Raw genomic sequence first — 22,562 nt, forward strand, 5'->3', positions numbered from 1 at the left:
AAATTTCTCTCTTCAAAATAATAATAATAATGATTTAACGTTATTTTTAAAGAAATTATTATAATATACCAAAGCCTAATGAAACTGCTTAGTTTAATTTTTCTTAAATTATTAAGTGATTAAAGAACAGGGATCTTCACTACATTTAAATAAGGGGTATTGGAGAGACAATTAATGTAAAGGTATAACACACCAATAAAGTTTATTGGACATTATGGTTTTATAATTTTTTAGAAAATAGGTTTTAAAAATTTACCCACTCCTATCGTGAAATATATTTATAATTACATATTATGTTGTCGTATCACGACGTATTATAGACATCACAATATCAACACTCATGGTTATGTATAATTTTAATATTCTTAGATGTATCACGCATATATTCTATTTTTGATAAGTTATACAGTCTATTTTGATGAAAAACAACAATATTAATTTACGTTTTTAACACATCAAATTCGTACAAACAAAATGCACACCCGGCGCAAAATTGATCTAGTTTACACAAAGTTTTGTCTGCACTGGATGTTACTTCAAAATCGCCATTTTCAAATTATTATTCGTGTAATGTTGTTTTGATAATACCAAAATGAGTTATATGTCTTATATCCTATTAAAAATAAAATGTGTTTTGCTCCATTGAATTATTCTGACGCCTTTGTAACAAAAACAATCGTCTTAATAAAAGTAGTTATTTTCTATAGAATATAATTGTTCGTGCGGAGACATAATATTTACAAAAATAAGTTCACTCGATCCAGTGATATAATATACTAAATAATAATTACTATACTTGTTGTTCACGTACTTGATTTGTATTATTTTCTACACGTTGTACTGTAGTAGTTGTTAAATTCAATCAGTACAACTTTACGTACGAATGAGAATATTTCGGTTATTTTATTTTCTTTATCCTCTACTATTAATTAACGGCTTAAGCGCTGCATCAAATATACTATAATATATATTTGGATTAAATGGCTTAACAGCGAAATTCATAGCAGTTTAAAGATTACAGTTACACGCGTATATATAATACTATACTAAGTAAAGCGTCCTCGAAGTCAAAAACAATCGCAAGTGTTTTTTTTATCTCTATATTTGTAAATCTCGAGTCGCATAAAATAATTATTACTATCTTACAAATAACGTACAATTTACACAACATAATACAGTGAATTTAAAAAACACTTAATCGATTTATCATCTATTCAGTTTATTTTCCCTAAATCGTTTACGGGAAGTGACTTCTACAAACTATTCGGAATGACTGTGAAAAAATAATATGATATGTACGTACAATTATAATAATTATTATTATATTGACAAACATCTCTGCTAAACGGTAATTTCGCTATCAATGATAGTAAAATTTATTTACGTTAAAACATTGTAAAGAATATTTTAACTTTCAACGATCATCATAAAAATTGAATCACAGGTATATATAATATATATATATATATCGCTTTATGGGCAGTAAATATGCTTTTCCTATAAATACATATATATATATATATATATATAAGAAGTAATTTACCGACACTTCGCCATAAACATGACGCTTTCAACCATAAGTTAATTTCGTTCGCATGTGTAGCACATGTAATGACCGATGTCTGTCTGAAATTATTAAAATACATTTGCTATCATATAAAATTGTGGATCTAAATCATTTGGCGTTTTAAAAAAAAATTTAAATCATTTTACAACTCACATAGTTAACCGCTAAGAGTTCCGATACTTTGGATAGTCTGCCTAAATCTTATTCATAGATTTTCGCGATCGTGCAAAAATATTCGGTACGAAAATATTTAAGCAATTGCAAGGTCACTTTTATAATATTTTCAATTCATTATTGAAACTTCAAAGAGCTCAGTGAGTTTTACAACTAGTACAACAAGTTCGTACAAATGGAAGTTAAGAGAAAGTGCTATTTCACTACGAGTATACAATAAATGCAACGTTTTTGGACAGCCAACTAAGAAGATTTGACGGTGATTCGAAGGACTTCATTAAAGTTACCCCTAAGGCAGTGGCCTGGATGGATTCTTCGGATGTCGATATTTAACCGAATTTAACTCATAGTGATATTTGATTTATTTTTGTTTAAACCTTAATATGTTTATTTAAAAAAAAAAAAAGCAAGTTCGTAAACAATACGAATTGCAAAAACCGCGGGGCAATAAGTTTCCAACGGTCGAGCTGGCTTCTTTCGATCCAATTTTACAGTAATTGGATGTATAAAAACACGGCGAAAAATATTGTTCATCGCGTTTTTATCGAGTTCCAGCCGTTAGAGGGAAAGAAGTCCATCGGGATTAGGTCCGCACGTCGAAATAAATCAGGTGCAGCTTTTGTTAAACTAAACGAAGCGAATGACAGACGCGCGCACGCCACTCGACTGTTGCACAGTGGGTCGGAGGGTAAAATCTGGTAAAAACAATTTTAAACTTCAATAGGGTCTAGTGTTTTTTTCTCTCGTTATTTCGTTTTTTTTTTTTTTACATCATTCCAAACGATTTATTTGTCGATTTTCGATTGCTCACTAATTACCACCACGGTCGTCGTTGTAGGAAATAATACAACGATTGAAGAGAAAACGAAATCTGTTTTTACGAGTACTGCAATACCACCATCACAGCTACAGTAGTTGTACTCATCTTACTTACATTATTTTATATGTTTCCATATTCTTACCGTCGAAAAATATTATTATTAATATATAACAGTTATCGTTTTAAGTGTAAAACGCATATATCAATTCTAAGACAACTTTGAGTGTATTTGTATGAATGTGTGTGTGCGTGTGTGTGTGTGTGTGCATACGAATTAAACTTCCGGTTGGCGAGATGTTATTTATGTTCTCTTCAAGATAAATGGAACTACGACGTCTGTTGCACTATATTATTACATTACACCCGCACGCACGCACTAGTTCAAACGCGCACAACCAAAACTACTCGCGACCGACGGTGCGCCGACCTCTGGTGCGCACAACGTACCCGCTATTATGTTGGAATAAATTATGTAAAAGGTGTTTTCCTATTCGGTCTTGTAAAAATATTCAATTTCCATTATGGATAAATCATGGGAATAAAATGTTACCACGCAGTTATCATGCGCCATATTTTCGCCAGCCGTATACTTACCCATTACGTAAATACAACTTATTGTGTCTCCTGTGCTTATGAGAAGCCACCGTGAGTAGTATATCCCAGGTAAGCCGACAATTTTTTTTTATATTTTTTTATTTTTCCAACCAAATACGATCGCCCATTAATATCTTTAACTCCGTGTACGCACACGGTAACATCAATCGTGCGGCCGTGTACGGCATTGCTGTGTGTGTATATGTGTGTGAGTGTATAAAAAGAATGGTTTTAAAATCTCTTTCAACCCGAGTAAAACAATATCGAAGGCAATCAATTGCACTATACGATTTTGAATCATTTCTGGAGGATAGTCTTAAAGTTTCACTGACGTTTGTGAAGGCGGAACACAGCGAAAAGAATGAAAAAAAAAATATATCAGCGACTCCTTCTTTTTGTCTTCTATCCGACGGTCTCCTCCTACCGTAAAGCACTCTCCTCTATACTCATTTTTAGCAAATGTTAAGAGAAGAGACAGAGTGTGTGTGTGTGTGAAATATAGAGATAAAGAGAGAGACAGAGAGAAAGGGAAGGATTGTAAAAAAAACGTGTGTATGCTTCACAGTAGATTCATACAGTGTGCTCGCATGGCAGTGGTAGGAAAAGTACATTTACTGGTACATTTATTTTACAATCGGCATTTATTGTAGGTCGGTATACGGATCGACTCATTCTAAAAGAATCACGGAATACTATTATTTTTTATATCCTTTTTTTTTTTTTTTTATTCTTGATTCTATAAAAACAGCTCAATTTTTCCGTCATATTTACAACAAAATATTAAAATATTATTCTGGTTGTTTACTGATGCGACGCGTGTGAATATTATAATGGTATCATACACCTGGACAAATATTTTTAAACCAAAAGTTATCATTATCATTAATATTATTAGTTGTACGAAGATAAAAAAAAAATTATAAAATCGTGATTTAATTAAAAATGTTCTCGTTAACGTGTTATAATATAAAAATATACTGGTATCGCTGAAACTACGCGTGCGAAAAAATAATAAACATTTTTCGAATAAACTATAAAATAACATTTAATAATTCTTGTTGTTTAGTCCACCGTTTCGGTTGATATATCCGCGGAACGGAGAGGAATATTTAACAACATTTAAAACGCTGTTTGCTCATGGAATTTCACAAAATATCATGAATAATAATTTGTTACATCGAATTTTTAACTATTGCCGTTAAAAATTGGTTATCTCGTAGAACAAAGCGTGATGGGATTAACGACAGTTCAAATTTCAAGGGGAATATAGAGGAAAAAAATAATGACAAACACAATTTTCGAATGTTTTGTGTACCAAATAATTTTTTTTAAATAATTATTATTCGACAGTTGTTTTGGTGCAATTGTGATTTCCGAAGGGATTATTTCTGGAATTTCTAATCGTACAAGATGCGAATATGCACAGAATAATATTTTACGAAATATTAATATAATACTACAAAAGCCAATCCAAATGTTTAGCGCGAGAAAATGAACATCGTTCACACTACCGTTCAGTTGATAAACCGCTTTGAAAAAATGACGTAAACGCCGATCGCTAATGATTAATAAACGGCTCGAAACTGGGCATAAACTTCGTCATGTGCTTAGTGTTTTAATTTCTTTATAATGAAACAACGTGATGGCTAATAAATTGGTTCTCGTATTATTACAACAATTCTACAAACCATTAAACGCGTATACGAGAATTTATTATTATCTAGTCGACTACGTTTTGGGTTGAAAAAACAGTTTACACATGGAAAACGTGAGGGAGGACTGTCGTTTTTTTTTTTTAACTGAGGACGAAAGAGAGGGAGAGAAAAAATGCTTAAAATCCTTTTTTCTTCGCATATGTGCTCATGTGTACGATGTACATACGACGCTCTCGTATACACAAGTCACAGAGTTAATAACGCAGTTGATCTAAACATTTTATTAATGGACCGAAATCGAAATTAAAAACTCGCTTGGACTGTATAATATTCATTATACGCATTGTACAGTTACGCGAACCGCTGCGTAGCATTACACGTTTAAACCTAAACATTATATATATATAGTTGTGCTGAGGAATGGGATACTTGACTTTTATGTGAAACGTATAAACCGATAAAATATCGACATAGAAGTTGCAGAGTTTAGGAGGACCGGTACGAACGGAAAAAAGGTTTTGATCTTAAATTCTTGGTTTTCTGGTAAATCATAGACATACAGGGTTTGATTCAATGACGCGTCTAGCAAGAGTATTATTATTGCGTGGGAGAAGGTAATAGTTTTTTTTTTTTTTTACGAGGTCGTTATGAAAAAAATCATTGGTGGTTAAATCGAGTGTACGAGTTTCAATGCGAAAAGTATTTTGATCTCAATTATATTATTATTATTATTATTATTATTATTATGATTATTATGATTATCAAAAATATATATTTTACTTTGATTTAACATCACATTGGAAGTATTGTTACATTATTTCACTACACATATGAACTGACCTTAGTTTCATGGAAAAACAAGGATGTATATTTTTTTTCACGTTTTCTTTTTCTATAAACATTTTTTTTTTTTTATTAAGCCAACCTATTTGTTTGTATTAATTTATTTGAGAATTAAAACTGGAAGTTTATGATACTTTAAGAAATTCATCTTTCTAATAAGACGTAAAATAGAAACAAAAACGAATGAAAGAAATTTAGTTTAAATTTCACCCAACGAACTATTATTTGTTAGGATAAAACAAATATATTTAAGATATTATAAAAGCCTAACCACGAGCCATCTCACATAAAGTGTTTAGAAATCTAAAGCTTTTACTTGTGGTTATTTTTTTATATTTTTCTCATTGAAGTATGGAATACGGCACTAAATTCAGAACATATTTATGATGGCAAATATATTCAATGCGTGTAATAGTTGCACTGCACTTCGTCGACAATTGTCTCTCGGTCGAGATGATTTATTGTTGCCTTCAAATATATTATGTATACAAAAAAACGTAACCGATGGAACCGGTATCTGATAGTGGGGGGGAGAGTTCCTACAATTTCGTTCACGTATTGTTTTACAGATGGTAAAAACGTCGCTCAATTGTGCGCTCGGTGTTCATTTGGAGTTTCAAGTGTGGAAAAAGTTAATTATACAACATGAAAAACGGTTAACGGTTGAAACACAACTTTTTTTCATTGGACCACTCGCAGGTTTGTTTCCAATCCAAATTTTTCGTCCGACGACCAGTCTGTTGACATTTTATATTTCGGACCATCTGCGCGCGCGTGGATAGCAGCCGTATCAATCATTGAGGAACACTTGATTTCTGGAAAAATCACGTGTCTCATCCGTCTGAAATCCAAAACACAAGTTTGCGTCCAAACGGCAAATACGTAAAACGTAGACGAAGTTTTGATTAAACATGTGTACTCACAAATTTTCAATAGGGCGGTGGTCCCGTGCGGTGGAGCTTGAACACATTTACGTTGGTGGACAAAAGGGTTAGGGGGAGAATAAATGAACAGGAAACGAACACTCGAGAATTACATCTGCGCGCGCGGGTCAGTTGGTCTTGCACTGCACACGTCTTATTAAACGCACAATAATAGTAAATATTAGGTAATATCGTGGTAATATCCGCCGGATCCCTGCACCGTGGTTTTTCGTACTCGTGTTTTCGATCGCGAGATGAACGGCGATACGATTGATGAAATACGTAGCTGTTGTGACCACACTACGTTTAATTGTTCGATAAAAAAATAATAGGCACTTTGTACTATTTGAAACGGACGTGCGGCCGAATTGGGATAAACAATAACTGCAATCGGCTGACCTCGGTCATTGTGGTATAGTATATTTATTAAAAGCGCATACCGATTGTGTACTAAAACGGAAGTCGAGGAACTACGTCGCGTCCAATACTTATTGTAAGCAAAAGGTATCTAAACAAAATCCTCGGTGGAATTTGGTTAACGATTAAATTTTACCACGTAAAAAAACAATATTTTTTTTCGTTAATTTCTATTTTTAAATAATTTTCAAGATAATACATACTACGACGGGTATTATTGGATACTGAGTAAAATAAGAAAATTTTTCGACGTTTTTAATTCATCAACTCGTACAAAATTCCTTGAGGGATCAAGTCTTAAGTAAAAAAATAAAAATAAAAATACACATGTTGACACGAGATATACAAATACATTATTATTTACTGATTGAAAAAATGAAATGTGATAAATATTATATTACATGATACAAATTTTTTTTTTTTTTTTAATGGATTGTACTGAGTTGATACAATTTAGAATGCATGCTTTGATTTGTAACTGTGTGGTGTTATTTAAAAATCATTTTCAATGTTTTTGTTATTTTTTTATGGAACGCTCTTAGTGTATGAAATTCTAATGAGTTGCACATTTTAATTCAACTAATAATTAAAACGTTTACAAAAATTGCGTCATTTTATTAATAGTGTACTTACTTCAATTATTATTTGATAAAATTGTGTGAACCAGATGGAGTAAAATATAAAAAATATCATACTGAATTAGTAATAGTTGTTAAACAATTTATCAGCAACTGGTTTGAATTTTTGTCGTAATCATTTTCGGAAAAAATATTATTTTTTTTTGCTTTCTGAATAAAAAATCAAAAGTAAACGTTGCAATTTAAAGAAACAAAAATTAATGCGATAAACAGCAGTGTTTCGCTTACGTTCAAGCTGTGACTGCACGAATATTACAGAAAATATTTTTTCCAATAGAAACCTTATGCCAACTGAAATAACTAGCATCGTGTTTGAAAAATCACAGCGTAATAAATACAAAAAGTAAAATCTTGATTAAAAGTAGCCCGTTGTGGCTCTTGCTTAAAATATTGTAATCCCGTCACGATTGTGTCGTTTATACTTCACTCATTCCACATGCGTCACCTAAACAATTCGCCGCACAATAAAAACGATGATAACTATTCATAAGTACTCCCCTTGGTACGTTATTTTACTTCGTTATGAAATACTGTACGGATGGTCGGCTCCAAAATCCTGCAGTCGTATAGAGAACGTCACTGGTGGTATCAACAGGTCATAAGAGGCCGACGAAAAAGGACGAAATGAAGGGAAAAAAACATTGGTGGCTTTTTAGCCTACGCACCGGAATTCGCTCGCGACGAATTTCCGGTTATCGGCTATACATCTACTTATAATTTATATATACATAACATCGATAACAATAATGGCTGGCACTGGGCACAATGCAAGCCGCACATAATATACGATGGACGGACGGGACCCCTGGTCGTTCTTCTCGTTCACTTCCGGTACGCCAATTAATAACATTATACTGTAGCTCCGGTCGTCCGAGCAGTAATAATAATAATGATAATTAATAACGCGAAAGGACGTTTAACAAGGAAAGCGCGCGCGTTATAGACGGTTAAGATATGTGCTGCGCGAGGATGACCAGCCGTCCCTCCGACCCTGCCGTGGGTGACCCTTTCATCCCCGTACGTGCGCTTATACGCATAACGGCACCGGTCATACCACCGATATATTATATCACACGCAATACGGTCCGCTAGGGAACTTAGTCGTCGTCACGCACACGTTACAATATTATCATTATTATATCCGTAAGACCATGCACGTACATATGTTTATTCGTTCGCCGTGCCAAATACTTTGCAGGTCTCGCTACTGAATAATAAATTACGCGTACCGGACACGAGACCGCGCGCGCGTCCGGAATATTATTTGTTACGTAATATTATGATTATAAGTTATATCGTCGATGGTTCGAAAATGTTACACATGGATCATATCCCACCCCTCACCTGGAATTTTCTAGAAACAAATATTACAACTCATCGGTGCTTGGAAAAAAAACAAAGATAAAAAGATAAATTGTATCCATTTAGAATAATCGACTCGCAAAAAAAACAGAAATTTACTTAAAACTCCTAGTGGGGTTTGGTACAAGAGTGTAGATGATTTCAGTAAAAACCATTTTATGATGACGGTAAAACCATGTGATTTTGTCCCATACACTCGTGTTATCAACTAACGGTATTAATTTTTTGCTTACACGAAACTATTTTTGTAACCATTTCTATAGACGACGAAAAAAAAATATTGTTTTGTCAAATTATCAAGCTATTCAAACGGTTTTTACTTTGTATTTTTAAACTTATAGATCAACCACAATCGGACTCCTGGAAATATACATAAAATTATAATCAATACTCAAAAAACCTAAAATTAAAAAACTAAAAAGAAATATCTGCTAAGATTAACCTTAGTATAATTAGCCTTACAAAATATTTTCATACAGAACCGGTTACCTTTAGTACCTTCATTTGCACCACAGCAGGTCTATAATCATCCCTGTTTTACTTTCTTAGACTTAGTAAAACCACCCTTTTACACTAGAAAGTGAAAAACGTTGTGTGGTAAGTATATTTTTCTACGATATGTATAAATTAACTATGCATGTCATACAAAAGTCGAATCACTCATTTATGGTCTAATTTTTATGATAATCAAAACATTTTAAGAATTAGTTATAATTTTATATGAACTTTACGATATACAATGTTATAGACGATACACACTCATGTTTTATACTTCAATATATTTTTTTTAAACACATATATTTTTATGGAAAATAAGAAAATATGCATAATGTTAGTTAATTTTATAATCATTAATTTATAAGTATATTAAATATAATATAAATTGTAATAAATAAATAAATTATATATTTATAATCAATAAAACTAAAATGGAAGGAATGTATTGGTATTCAACATATTGATGTTTATAAATATTGGTGTTTAATTGTACATAGCTCAAAAAATAATAATTGTAGAGGCATGAACTTCTCATTAAATCCTTCATCACCATTTTCTATAGATAGTATTTAAAAGATTTATTTTATTTTTTAAATAACAGCTGGTTAGAGAAAATTTTAATTTTAAGGTTTTTTCTTTTATTTTTGTGATAAAAAAATTTTTGGTTTGACAAAAGTTAGGAAATTCCCTTATACGTATCTATTACTAATTATTAAAGACAATTACGATCGTATGGTATATTTTAACTAAATTTTAAAAATCATGAAAATCCACTATATCTTTACATTACAAACTCTTAACATTTTCAATTTTATACTTAATTTTAAAAAATTAGACACAAGATTTTTGTGTAAAACGACGAAGCTCCATAAACGAGACTGACGAACTACTTCATTCACAAGTTGCAATGAACATTAATACTTTTAACCGGTTCCATTTACAGTTACATTCAATAAATTACATATATTAATAATATTTGATTGTGTCTATAAATTATATTATACCCTTTATGAGTCGTTAAATAAAAAATAATAATAATAGTCGTTAGTTAAATTACATTACGCCGAATTCTAATCTCTTTGGATCTCGTAAATAAAATAAAAACATTGTTGCTAATAATCGAGAATTTTATATGTTAATAAAAAATAATTTGAAAAAAAAAATCAACAAACATTGAAAAATATCAAATATATATCAATAGCAATTTTTCAGTTATGTTAATTATTAATATTTTACTTATTACTTCAATATTTCAAAAAGTATTTCGATATAAAATTATTTATAATATGAATAAAAATACTAGTAATAATAAAATATTTTGTATAAATTTCCTTATTTTTTTCATATATAATAATCGTACATAATAAAATAAATGTAATAATGTAAAACTGTATTATTTCACGCGTACAAGTAAGGGCAAATATTAAAGATTCGAACGCAATGCACGCATATGTAATCCGAAGAACACATTTAATAAGTTAAGTGATTTAACACTGACAAAGTTACACTTTTATATTTTATTCTTTAAAAATATAAATACTATTATAATTGATTTGAATATGAATATTATATACAACTCACTACTTAAGATTTAGTACTTATGATTAGAAAATTATATGGTATATGAATTTCAAACTTCTCTTACTTAAAAGCAAAAACGGACATTTTTTTTATTTTGAGAAAAATCAGTTGCCGGTTTATGGAAATATCATCTGGTTGACGAGCAGTATCGGAACAGTAAACAGGAACCCTGTCAAATCATAATATTTTTAATTAAAAAAAGGTCTATCAGAAAATCCCGAAAAAACTTTAATCAAATAACTTGTTTAACCCCTATTCTAATTAAAAAAACAAACAAAATGTACCTAAAAAATAATACAAGAGGATCAATTTTAATTTATATAAGCATTCCACACCTAGGTATAAAATAATAGTAATTATCATTCGTAGATATTTTAAGTATTTGAAAAGTGGTTTTTATTCAATGGCAAACAACGAGATTACGAAAATTGTATCTGGATTCGTATGAATAGTGATGTTTATATTTTATTATTTATATTGTTTCACATAATAAGAATTCTCGAAAATCCAATGATTTTGTTTTTTCAAACAGCCCTGTTTTCGATTAGTATTTAAAACATATATTTTTTCATATATCCACGGAAACTTCGCCAATTTTCAATGCACGTGTAATCGTAGGATAACACGTACGATTTGGAAACAAATGCATTTCAGGGAAAAACGACAAGACCATGAAATTCCGTTGTTTTTCAAATTTTCGTAATATTACGTCTACTTATTGCAGATAACGTAAGATACAAAAGCTTAAATTTTTTCTTGTTATTTTCTCACACCGTGTTTATTAAAGTATACATTTAAGATGGTATATTCAATAGAAATACGCGGTGCACATACGTACGAGTATACTCGACAATTTGAACACTCGTAGAACTTTGTACGGACGTGGTGTATCAAACTTATAAACAGAGTAACAAAAGTTATAAGGATTTTCTTTGGAAAGAGAAAAAAATATATATTTAATTTCTATTTCTGTTTTTCTGAACAAATCGTGTAAGTTTTATTTTTAGAATTACGTGATTCCGAGATATCTGCCGGAGAAAAAGCAAAAAAAGTGCGAAAATTAAGAAAAATAACAGATTTTTAGAGTAATATACGAATACCATGAATATTGTTTTTATTTGTTTTTTGCTTTGAGTTATTCGCTCTCCTTTTAACGCTGGCATTTGTCTTAAAACGTTATTTTTTAATACTTATTTTAATACCTTCTTGCTGCTATTTCAAAACTCGTCAGAAAGATAAGAACTTTACGTCCTGGAGGGTTAACGCGGAAAATCTGTTCTCTCATCTCAGCTGTCATTCACTCCCATCTCGTAGCTCGCAACAATTACTCCTGATTATTATACTGGCCAACAACGGTATGGCAACGCAAGGAGCATCCGGCCGAAAAATTATGTCGTAAAGTTCTTGATAGTTTTCCTGTTTTTCAAATGACGGATGACGACTAAAAGGTACAACGGGATTTTTCAATTTTCTGCATTTCTTACTCTCGCCTTAACACCTCCACGGCTATATGATTTAATATTTTCATGTTAAAACTGACTGATTTATTATTGTTTATTTATTATAATTATTAATATCAACGCTGTTACTATTTTTGTAATTGATACCAAGTGTTGAGTATTCCGTATCTTAAAATTCTAATCACACGAAAGACGTAATTCTTTAGCGCGAAAATTCAAGTTGTAGTTATCAAAAAATAGTTTAGTACGAAAAAAGAACCTGTCATATTTATGAATATTAATTGCTTATATTTTTAATTAACAACTATGCTTCAATAAATTTGTTATTAACCTGGTTTCTGTTTCAAGCTATGACACTATCTTTCGATGATATTACAAATTTTATTCATTATTATCTTTACAACGTAACTATATAAAAATAAAACTAGAATCTAAATTGGATTAGTTGAATTTGTAGCTTTATAACTTTTTTAAGATACATGTGCGATTTTGTATTATTTTCTTATAATAGGATGACTGAAACTTGATTTATTTTTAATATAACTAAACAAAAAAACTTGATAAATTTGATAAATTATTCTAACACTTAGGACTGGGAAATAAGGTATATTCTTATAGATATTTTATTTTAAACAAGTCTTTAATAAATAAGTTTTTTTCAAACGAGTCAATATTAAACCTTATATATATATATATATATATATATTATACACTTATATTTTTATTTATTATAAAAATATAATATAATTTATTTTTATTTATATTTTTAATTTTGTGTATAAGGTCCTTGAACATTTAATGTAAATTTTAAGAATCATAAACAGTAAAAAAATGGAAATATTGTACTTAATTAGTTCTTAAATAGTTATATATTTAAATACAAATTAACAATACACGGAATATAATTTGAGATGAACTTAAAGCCAGACTCAGCTTAAGCCATTTAGGTTAACTAGCCGTTTGTAGATTACATCTACTTAAATTTCTCATACAATTATAGCAGACATAACAAAATCTCATTCTCAAAATGTAATGTAGTACTACAATTATATTCAAAAGTAAGTCAGTTGCATCTTCAATAGCTTGGAAATTAGATTAGCAGCGCACCGAAACCTTATTTTTCTTGGATAGTTGCTAAAATTTCCCCTGGGGGTACAAAAAAATCTCTGACGAGAATGTGAGGTTCATAATTTCATACATTTTTTTCAAATATATTGACGAGTTAGTAATATATTTTATCTTTGTTAAAATAGTTCTAGAAACTTTTTGAAATATTCAAATCAAATTCTGTTTTCTATAATAAGGTAAATATGTTTTGAAAAGTAAACAAATATGTGCACATAAAATAACAAAAATATTTCTATTAAAATTGGTCTTGCTATACTAATATAAATAAATTAGCAAATAAATATGACATTGTGCAATGAACTACAAAAATAAAATGACAAGAAAGGTAATAACAACTTATGTCTTTCTGAGAAAAAATGTAGATTCTGAAGAAACTTTAGTATTGGAAATGCAGCTCAAGATAACATAATAATATATTAATACATTTTTTTCTGTTATTCTAAAAATTATTAAAAAATAGTAAAATTATAATCAAATCTTTTCTTTTTATATATTTGGTTATAGTTATAATTTAGAAAAATACGAGTATATTTCTAAAGACATGTAATATTGTTAATGTTAATTTTTGAAAAATATATAATAATTATTGTTATACTGAAGTATGTATATGTTATTAGAAAAGAGAATCATATAGGAATGGTCATCATTCCCAAGTCATTATTGACAATTTCTGATGATGTTAGGCATTTTTGAATATTTCGTAGTTGTATCTAAATCTCCGAATTATTTTAGGTAACGTTGTAAATTGACACGACTGATCGAATAGATTACAAGTTATCTCAACAAGGTTTTATGCTATCGATTTATGAATATTTATTTTTTTGTCCATAGTAATTGATTATTGTATGTTAAACTATGTGTATTATATCGTATCATAACAGCCTATAATAAATAAAGTGGTTATCAAGAAAAGTGTTTAGTCAATATTTTCAAAAATGGATTTAAATGACATGTGGTTAAAATTTGACAACACAATTTCATTATTAGTCAAAAAAAATGTAATAATAATAATTTTTTTTCATTCATAAATAATATTGTGAAAGAATTAAAGAATTGAAGCAGTTCAAAATAATGCTATGTTATATATTGCAGAAAAAAGAAGTGTGCAAAAGATTATAGGAACTTACGTAAGTTTGAGGTTATTAAGTTATTGATATTGTTGTGCCAGTACAATTACTTTTACTATTAATTTATTAATAAATTGTACTATGTGTTGTGTGTGAAATTTTGACTACTCAAATTTGTCTGTTCGGAATTTTGAATGGTGACCAACAGAGCTCACACAAACTGTAAACTTTAGAGTAGGCAGTCAAATTTGTGTAAAATATTTTAATCTTAATAAACGTCAGTTTCCGTAATATTTGTTCATTTAATCGTGTTAAACGAATGCGGCCAGGTTATTCATTCAAAATTTTTATTTTCATCATACATTTAAATGAGGTAACACACATTTGACATGAATATTACAATAATTAAATAAAAATACGATTATTTTATAGAGTTTTTTTTGGTTGATGCCCCATAGCACGACTGCCTACTTAAACATGTAAAGTCTGATCAGGCCCAGTCAGTTACTATTCAAAATGCCGAAGAAATCTAGTTGAGTATCCGATGGTTCCCACACAACACAATGCAATCCACTAATAAAATAATAGTAAAAATAACTGTACTAGCACAACATGATATAATGGTAAATATTGTTTAGTTAAAACTATGGTCAATGCTACGGAGAGTGTGCGTTATGTGAAAAATAAAGATCTTCTCCATATTATTCATTCTACTCTTACAGCAATTGGATATGGAGGCCGCAACCATATAATGGTAGAACTTAAATTAAAATATGTCTATATTACAAAGGAAACAATAATAGATTACCCTGTTTTAATAAATTATAATAAATAAATAATAATTAATTATTAATTTATTTAATAATCTAATATTATTGCAATATTTAGCATAATTTCCTACTTTTTTCAGGAACTAACCTCAATTACTGGTCATTTATGAAAATTGCTTGCTTATTCAGGTATTATCATAGTTGATTAACCATTTTCGACATTAACTGATTATCGTCCTTTTCGATAACATATATAACATTTAAATTTCCGATTGTAATTATATGAGTATGAAACTAGCTGAATTGGTTTCACGCGTAAAAAAAAATGCTGATCTTTATATCAAGTTAGGAGGTTACTATAGCAAATAAAAAAAATTATAATGGCCTTTCTTAAATCCTATTGTCGTATATACATGCTATTTTTTATTTTTATTTTGTTAATCACTTCTTATTAAATATTTTTCATTGATTTAAAATCTGAGAAGAAAAGTCATTAATTGTATGTACAGATTGTATATTTTATACGAGTAGAATTTATCTCAGAAATAATTTTTAATTCGTTTGCTTAAATGTTATAATAAGACGTCAAAATATATACCAAACAGTTTATCAAAGTATTGTCAATCTTCATGAAATTCGAGAAATAACTTGCCGAAACATCTTATGTAAATGAGAGCATGATTTATATGAGCAACAAACTTCAGAAGTAAATCTCTTCCTGGATACCGTTATCAATATTACTTTAAAATCAATCAATATAATTAGAGTGGTACTACCAAAGTGTTTGAAATTATACATTCAATTGTTGTCTATACGAATTCACCAACTACAAACAACAATCGTACTAATATAGAGATATGGAATTTACCAGTAAAAAATTTTTGGTAAATTTACCGGTAAAATTTAAGTAAATTTACGTTAAGTTCAGTAAATTAGTAAATTTTGAAAAAAAAATTTTTTATAATTTTATTCAACTTTTAAATACAGCTTACGTACTAAATTTCTTACTTTCTTCAACATTTTTACGAAGTTTTAAAATGTAGGATGAATGTTTCTTTTCCTTTTTACCTACCAACCTATCAAACATATTCCGCATTCATTATTTCTATATGACTATTGACTTTTCGACTGTATCTAACATTTTAAATGACTCTTAAGAAAAAAAAAACCATTATTTATTTGAAATAAGTTATTTTATTCAGAACAAAAAACAATATGTAAAGTAAATAATGTAACTCGTATTGAACATTAAACATAAATTTAATATTATCAACATATAATACTTGTATATATATGTTTTTGATATAATTAGTAATTACATTTATCAAAACAGATAATTAAAAGTTAAACAATAAAAAAAATAATAAAATATACAAAACATCTTTATATAAGTACCTATATCTATATATGAGTATATTATCTACAACAGTGAATAAAACGTATTCCGCTAGTAAAAACATTTAAAATAAGGGGTCACTCAATTTTTTTCAATGGTAAAAAAATACTTGGTAAAATTTACGTAAATTTTACCGAGTAAATTTACTGAGCTTATATCTCTACTTATATATGGTATTAGTGGGTTTGTTCACTTCAATAAAATTCCATGCCAAATAAGTTTTTCAATTTTTTTTTTTCAAAAAAATTAAACTTTCTAGGCGTTCTTTTCAATTCGAATATTTGCCTTTTCTATTAAATACTATCAGTTAACGAAAATAACTTAAAAATTAATTTTTGAAGTATCCTCAAATTATTTCTGTGCATGTTTCTTGCACTTAGCTTTTCGATTATTTAATTGACACTCTACAATAATTGAACAAAACCGATGGTAAACATTTCAACATTAAGAATTTGTTATCGTTCGTTCGAATACTACATGTACTACACATTCCTAAAACATGCGTGTATTGATGACATATTATAGTTGTATAGAATCGAATTTAAGGTTCATTAATAATTTCAACCAAATTTTTAATAGTATATATTGAACACCTCGTGAACACGACGAGTCCTGATTCGACGTGGAATAGAAGAAAAAAGTATGGACAGTAGTGATACATTCCTATGTTCTGAAATAACTATGCAGTTACACCAACAGTTTCTCGATCATATTTCTTAACGACGACAAAAGTAATGCCATTTATTAATTTGCTTGTTTTGTGTAGTACAAACGCATATGTGACTTGTGTGAACATTCCGTAAAAAATATATTCACGGTCATAACGCGTTCGTAAAAAGTTCTCGAGCAAAATATGTAAATAGTGTTACAGAGGGCTTTCCATTTATAGCACAACAACGGGGTAGCAGATTCAATCAAAAACGTATTCTTCGTATGGTTGGTCGACACTCGTTATTTTATGCCCTCGAGCCATTTGTATTATTATACATTCAGTGGTGGTCTGAAGCCTCGTACGGATGCTAAACTCCCCCATGGCCTTTTAATGCTATTATTAAACGAACAAACTAATTGATCTAATAACAACGCACAGTGATGGGTTGCTGCCATGATCCTCAACCTACTTCGGTCAGTACATTATTATATTGTATACAATAGGATCGACGAAAAGTAAAATTTTACTATAGAAGAATACGGTGTTCACCGTATTTTTGTCATCCGGACTTATTGAGAACATATTTATACATCAACTAACTATGCACGCATTCTGATCAATCGAACTTGGTCATACAGAACGCATATTTGCTCATTGAAAATGCTCGTACCACGCACGTCTGATGAAATATAACCATATCATACATGAAGTAAATTACCAAGATGCTATTATATTGTGATTAATAATATCATATATTCCAACCAATATTGAATCATTATAAATAGAATTATAAATGTAGAGAAAAATAATTCGTTTTCAATTACACTTTGTTAAGTAACAAAGAATACTCACATTAACTATGATAGTTTAATGTAAGCAACATATTTTATCCCTAGTTAAAGTAAACAAATCGTAAACGCTTACAGAAAACCCTTCAAGCAAAAGTTGTAAGTAATGTACCTCAACTATAACAAGTGAGTGTATGCGATAATAGTTTTTAAAGACGTAGTACTTTTATGAAAGAGAAACGATACGAACAAATAACAATAGTGATAAATCAGTCAAACGAGATATTTTAATTGGTTTATCCTGATTTTTATTTTTTCTATTATTCTAGCAAATCCAGTAAATTAATACTTTTCTAAGAATAACTCCAAGTGCAGTATAGTCTTGATAACTCGACATATAACATGAGATAATGGTACTTAACTGGTGTTAAGTCAAAAAATGACTAAACATTTTAAAAGTTATTGGATAAAAAACAGAATTTTTTTATACAAAATTACATATACATGTTGAATTCATTTCGACGAGTAATTATGAAAAGATTCAATTTATTTGGGTTAGGTACTATCACTGAGTTGTTTTTAATTTTTGTTGAAACTACAATAATATCATCAAAAAATAAAATATATTTATAGCGAAATATGGGGGAAAAAATGCTAGATTACTGAGAGTGCTACACTTACTAAGGGCCGGATCATCAAAATTATTCTAAAGAAAAATTTGTCATCTTACCTGACAATACGTACAGTTATCATTGACTTCTATCATGAAAATTAATATTAATTCGAATCGATTTACACTACACACGGCATCAATAAATTACGTTTTAATAAGTTTTCAACAAGTTACTTATATAAATAAGTAACTACTAGTAAATATGTACTAGTACATATAATAATATCACTGACAATGGTTTGTAATATCTGAAACAGTTAGTGTTAAGCTAAATAATTATGCAAAACACAATTGATATATCTTACACCAGCACCAGTGTTTTTGTTAGAAAATTATTCGATTTTGTACAGACGAAACAGGTTTCTGTTTGAAGTAGGATAAATGTGATAAGTCCTGCTAAGTGGTATGGTTAACGAATGTTGTATCTTTGAACGAGACCACAGTACTAGCTAAACTCAATGCAAACGACATACACGTATTTATAAACAAGTTTTATGCATTAGAAATATTTGACTTCGTTAACACAATTATTCATGTTGTTGCAGGGTTGGGACATTTCCGTTTGTTAAAATGTCCGGCGAATAGTTTTTCGGCACTGATTTCTTTCGCTGATACATTATTTGTCACATGGCAAAAAAATAATTACAGCTGCACATTTTTTTGTAGAAGTGAGGGCGCAGAGTGTATTTCCAATTTTGTACATATCAATGACTCTATTAATGTTATATTATTAAATATTATTCGTTGCAATGAATAACTTAAGAGTTTATGAAGATGTGGAGGACGGTACATGAGTCTAAACAAAGCTTACGGCAGCAAATCATTCTATATATGGTTTCAGGTAAAATATATAACTCTAAAGGTGCCCGGTGTATTATATAACTAGTAAATTGTAAGAATGTAAGAATGTAAGAATAAATAATAAGAATAAGAGTAAATGTAAGAATATTTTACTGGTTTTTTTTTATATTTTTTTAATTTTTTTTTTTTTTTTACCAAAAATATTTGGATAAGACACTTCAAATTAAACGTCTTTATGGGACTTATAATGCATCGATATAATGGAAAGATTAATATAATACACCCACGGATAATTATGTATATTATTTTATATTTAAATTAGATATCACTATTAATTAAATACCACTAATGGTAGTGTAAATAATTATTAATTGTTAATTTAATCTATGATTATTATACTGTTTTTCATAAATTGTTTTCTATCTTAATAATTTTTCAAATCATTACTACTTATTTTACAATTATGAATTTTCGACCCTTTTTATAATTTGTGTCCGTTCTTTCTAATTTATATGTTTAAATTGTAGCCGTAGAAATTTAAATAGAAATATTATATTCATATTAAAAATAAATGTTTTCAATACATATGTTATAAACACAAAAAATGGTATCCCCTTTTCTTAAGTTTTTAAAAAGTACCATTATTAATTAACTATACAACCCAAAATCAGCTTTATGAGTGAAAATCTATCTAATGTTTTATAATATACTACAACCAAACTATTTCACTACGAGTAATAGATATTCTACTATCCAGTAAATAACACAACATTTCAATTTTTTAACTACATTTTTCCCGGTAAATTACCAAAAAAAAGTATAGGTACCTAAATTTTACATTTTCAGTTCAGGAACACCGTCCGGACTATTTTTTGGCGCATCAATATTACAATATCCCATTATATCAATTTATCTGATAGTTAAGGTAGTGTATGGATTAAAGTATTAAAGTAGGGAGGATCTTATAGCGTCAAATTTGGCAATAACCAGTATTACAATGTCAAAGTTAGTGATTACGTTTTAGTTATAAACATCAGTTCAATTATTCAAAACTTAACGTTTTCATTGGTTCATAATCAATCATCAGATAAACATGGTTGTAGAGTTGTGTTCTTTATATAGTTTATGGAGTAAAAGGAGATAAAACCGTGATGAACTTAAATAATATTCATATCGTGGATTTATTTATTAATTTCATTGGTCAATTTAACAATTTCAACTACTCGGCTCAGTCAAATTCTGCCGTTAGTAAAAATCCCGGATACGTTATGACGGAGAAAAAACAATCGTACCAAATGATGTACGAGTGGCGTGCGGTGTTTGAAGGTAAAATGCTAACACAAAAAACGTGTACCAAACGCGCATAGACATTGGGTGTGCATGTAGAAATTTTCTGCGGCGTACACATAACGCGACTGTGAATTGTTTTTATCGTGCATGGTAAGCGCGGAACGACAGGAAAGAGAAATCGCTCCTCCAAACGTGATATATTCGCGCGCGAGGGTTCAGAAAGAAAAATCCGCGTGGAACTCTAGAAATATCGAGGCTGAAGGGTTTTGGGCGAACGGTCGTCCCACGCTCGAAGACCAACCGCCGGTCGCATTGCCAGATAGACGGTGGTGATATATTGTGAGGGCCGTGTACGCGCGCGTGTACATTTTCGCCGAAGAATGAAGACGTCGCGGTGGATACAACAGGTCCGACGAAGGCGCTGCGCGCAGTCGATGATGGCGCAGCGGGACACGGGTTTGACGATGATATATAGAGGATGGTGGTGGTTTCCTCCGGCTGGACCAATTAAAAGCGTTTCGTGCACCACCGCCACGGCCGAGAGAGGTCGAATTCTCATATATCGGTCCAACGTCCTGCCACCGAATTCCTTGATGGTCCTGCGCGTGGGTGACGTATGAGAAATGGCGTTAACCAACGAGTATATGTGTGTGTGAGAGAAAAAGAGATATTTAGGATGCGTGTGTTTGCCGATCCAGGGCGATAGGAGTGTGCCACGGGAGAGGGGTAGTAGCTTCCGATTGTTTACACGCTGTCAAACCCGATGAGCTCATGTGCACGCAGATGGGATACGTAAAAGGATATTTATATATATACGGTGAGCGTTATCGGACTTCTACGGTGGTTTCATTTATCACAAGGCGCTGTGTGCATCGCTCCGGTGGCGTTTTTGAAAACCGTTTCGGACCGAACGGCTGGCGTCCGTGCGCGATGGACACGAGGTGCTCTCCGACAGCGTGATAAACCGAAAGACCGAAAGGAAATTGGAAATTGATGGACACGGACGATATACCCAGCGAGCGCGTGTGAAAGAAAATCGAGCGCTCGAGGTGCGATGCTGCCGGACGGACGTTAACACGGCGATACGTTGACGACGCAAAAGATCGGTTTTCGGGGTGGGGGGAACGTCGCCGCTGTCTTTTATCGGCAGCCCGGAGACGTCAGCAAAGGATTAGCTCAGCGGTACGTGCACTCAGTGTAGATATGATTTGTAGTTGACTTGACTATCCCGCACGCAGTTCTCGCATCATTATTTATACACCTACACACCCCTGAACTAACCTGACTCCGGTTACAAACACGTTTTTTTTTTTTTTGTTTTACCGTACTGCTGTAAACGTAATAGACGACGAACAGTAACGGACACCGCCGATAGGAGACGAGACGGTGTAGTGTAAAAACGATGGTTTTCAACAGTAAAACTGCCAGTAAAGTTAAGCCGATTCTTCCATCTCCGAGCCGACCG

General features: G+C 30.6%; 1 protein-coding gene across 4 annotated transcripts in view; it reads right to left on the reverse strand.

Annotated features, from left to right (window-relative positions):
* LOC112693348 (lachesin-like) overlaps positions 1–22,562 on the reverse strand; it is a 142,942-nt gene that overhangs the window by 81,885 nt on the left and 38,495 nt on the right. For 2 of the 4 annotated variants that reach the window (XM_025568353.1, XM_025568354.1), the window contains exon 2: positions 11,137–11,241. The exons of the other annotated variants lie outside the window; for them this stretch is intronic. The gene's annotated coding sequence lies outside the window, so the exon portion shown is untranslated. The remainder of the gene's footprint in view (positions 1–11,136; positions 11,242–22,562) is intronic. 4 annotated transcript variants of the gene reach the window in all.

Source organism: Sipha flava, unplaced genomic scaffold (genome assembly GCF_003268045.1).
Source record: "Sipha flava isolate LNK unplaced genomic scaffold, YSA_version1 85_pilon_pilon, whole genome shotgun sequence".
Classification (NCBI taxonomy): domain Eukaryota; kingdom Metazoa; phylum Arthropoda; class Insecta; order Hemiptera; family Aphididae; genus Sipha; species Sipha flava.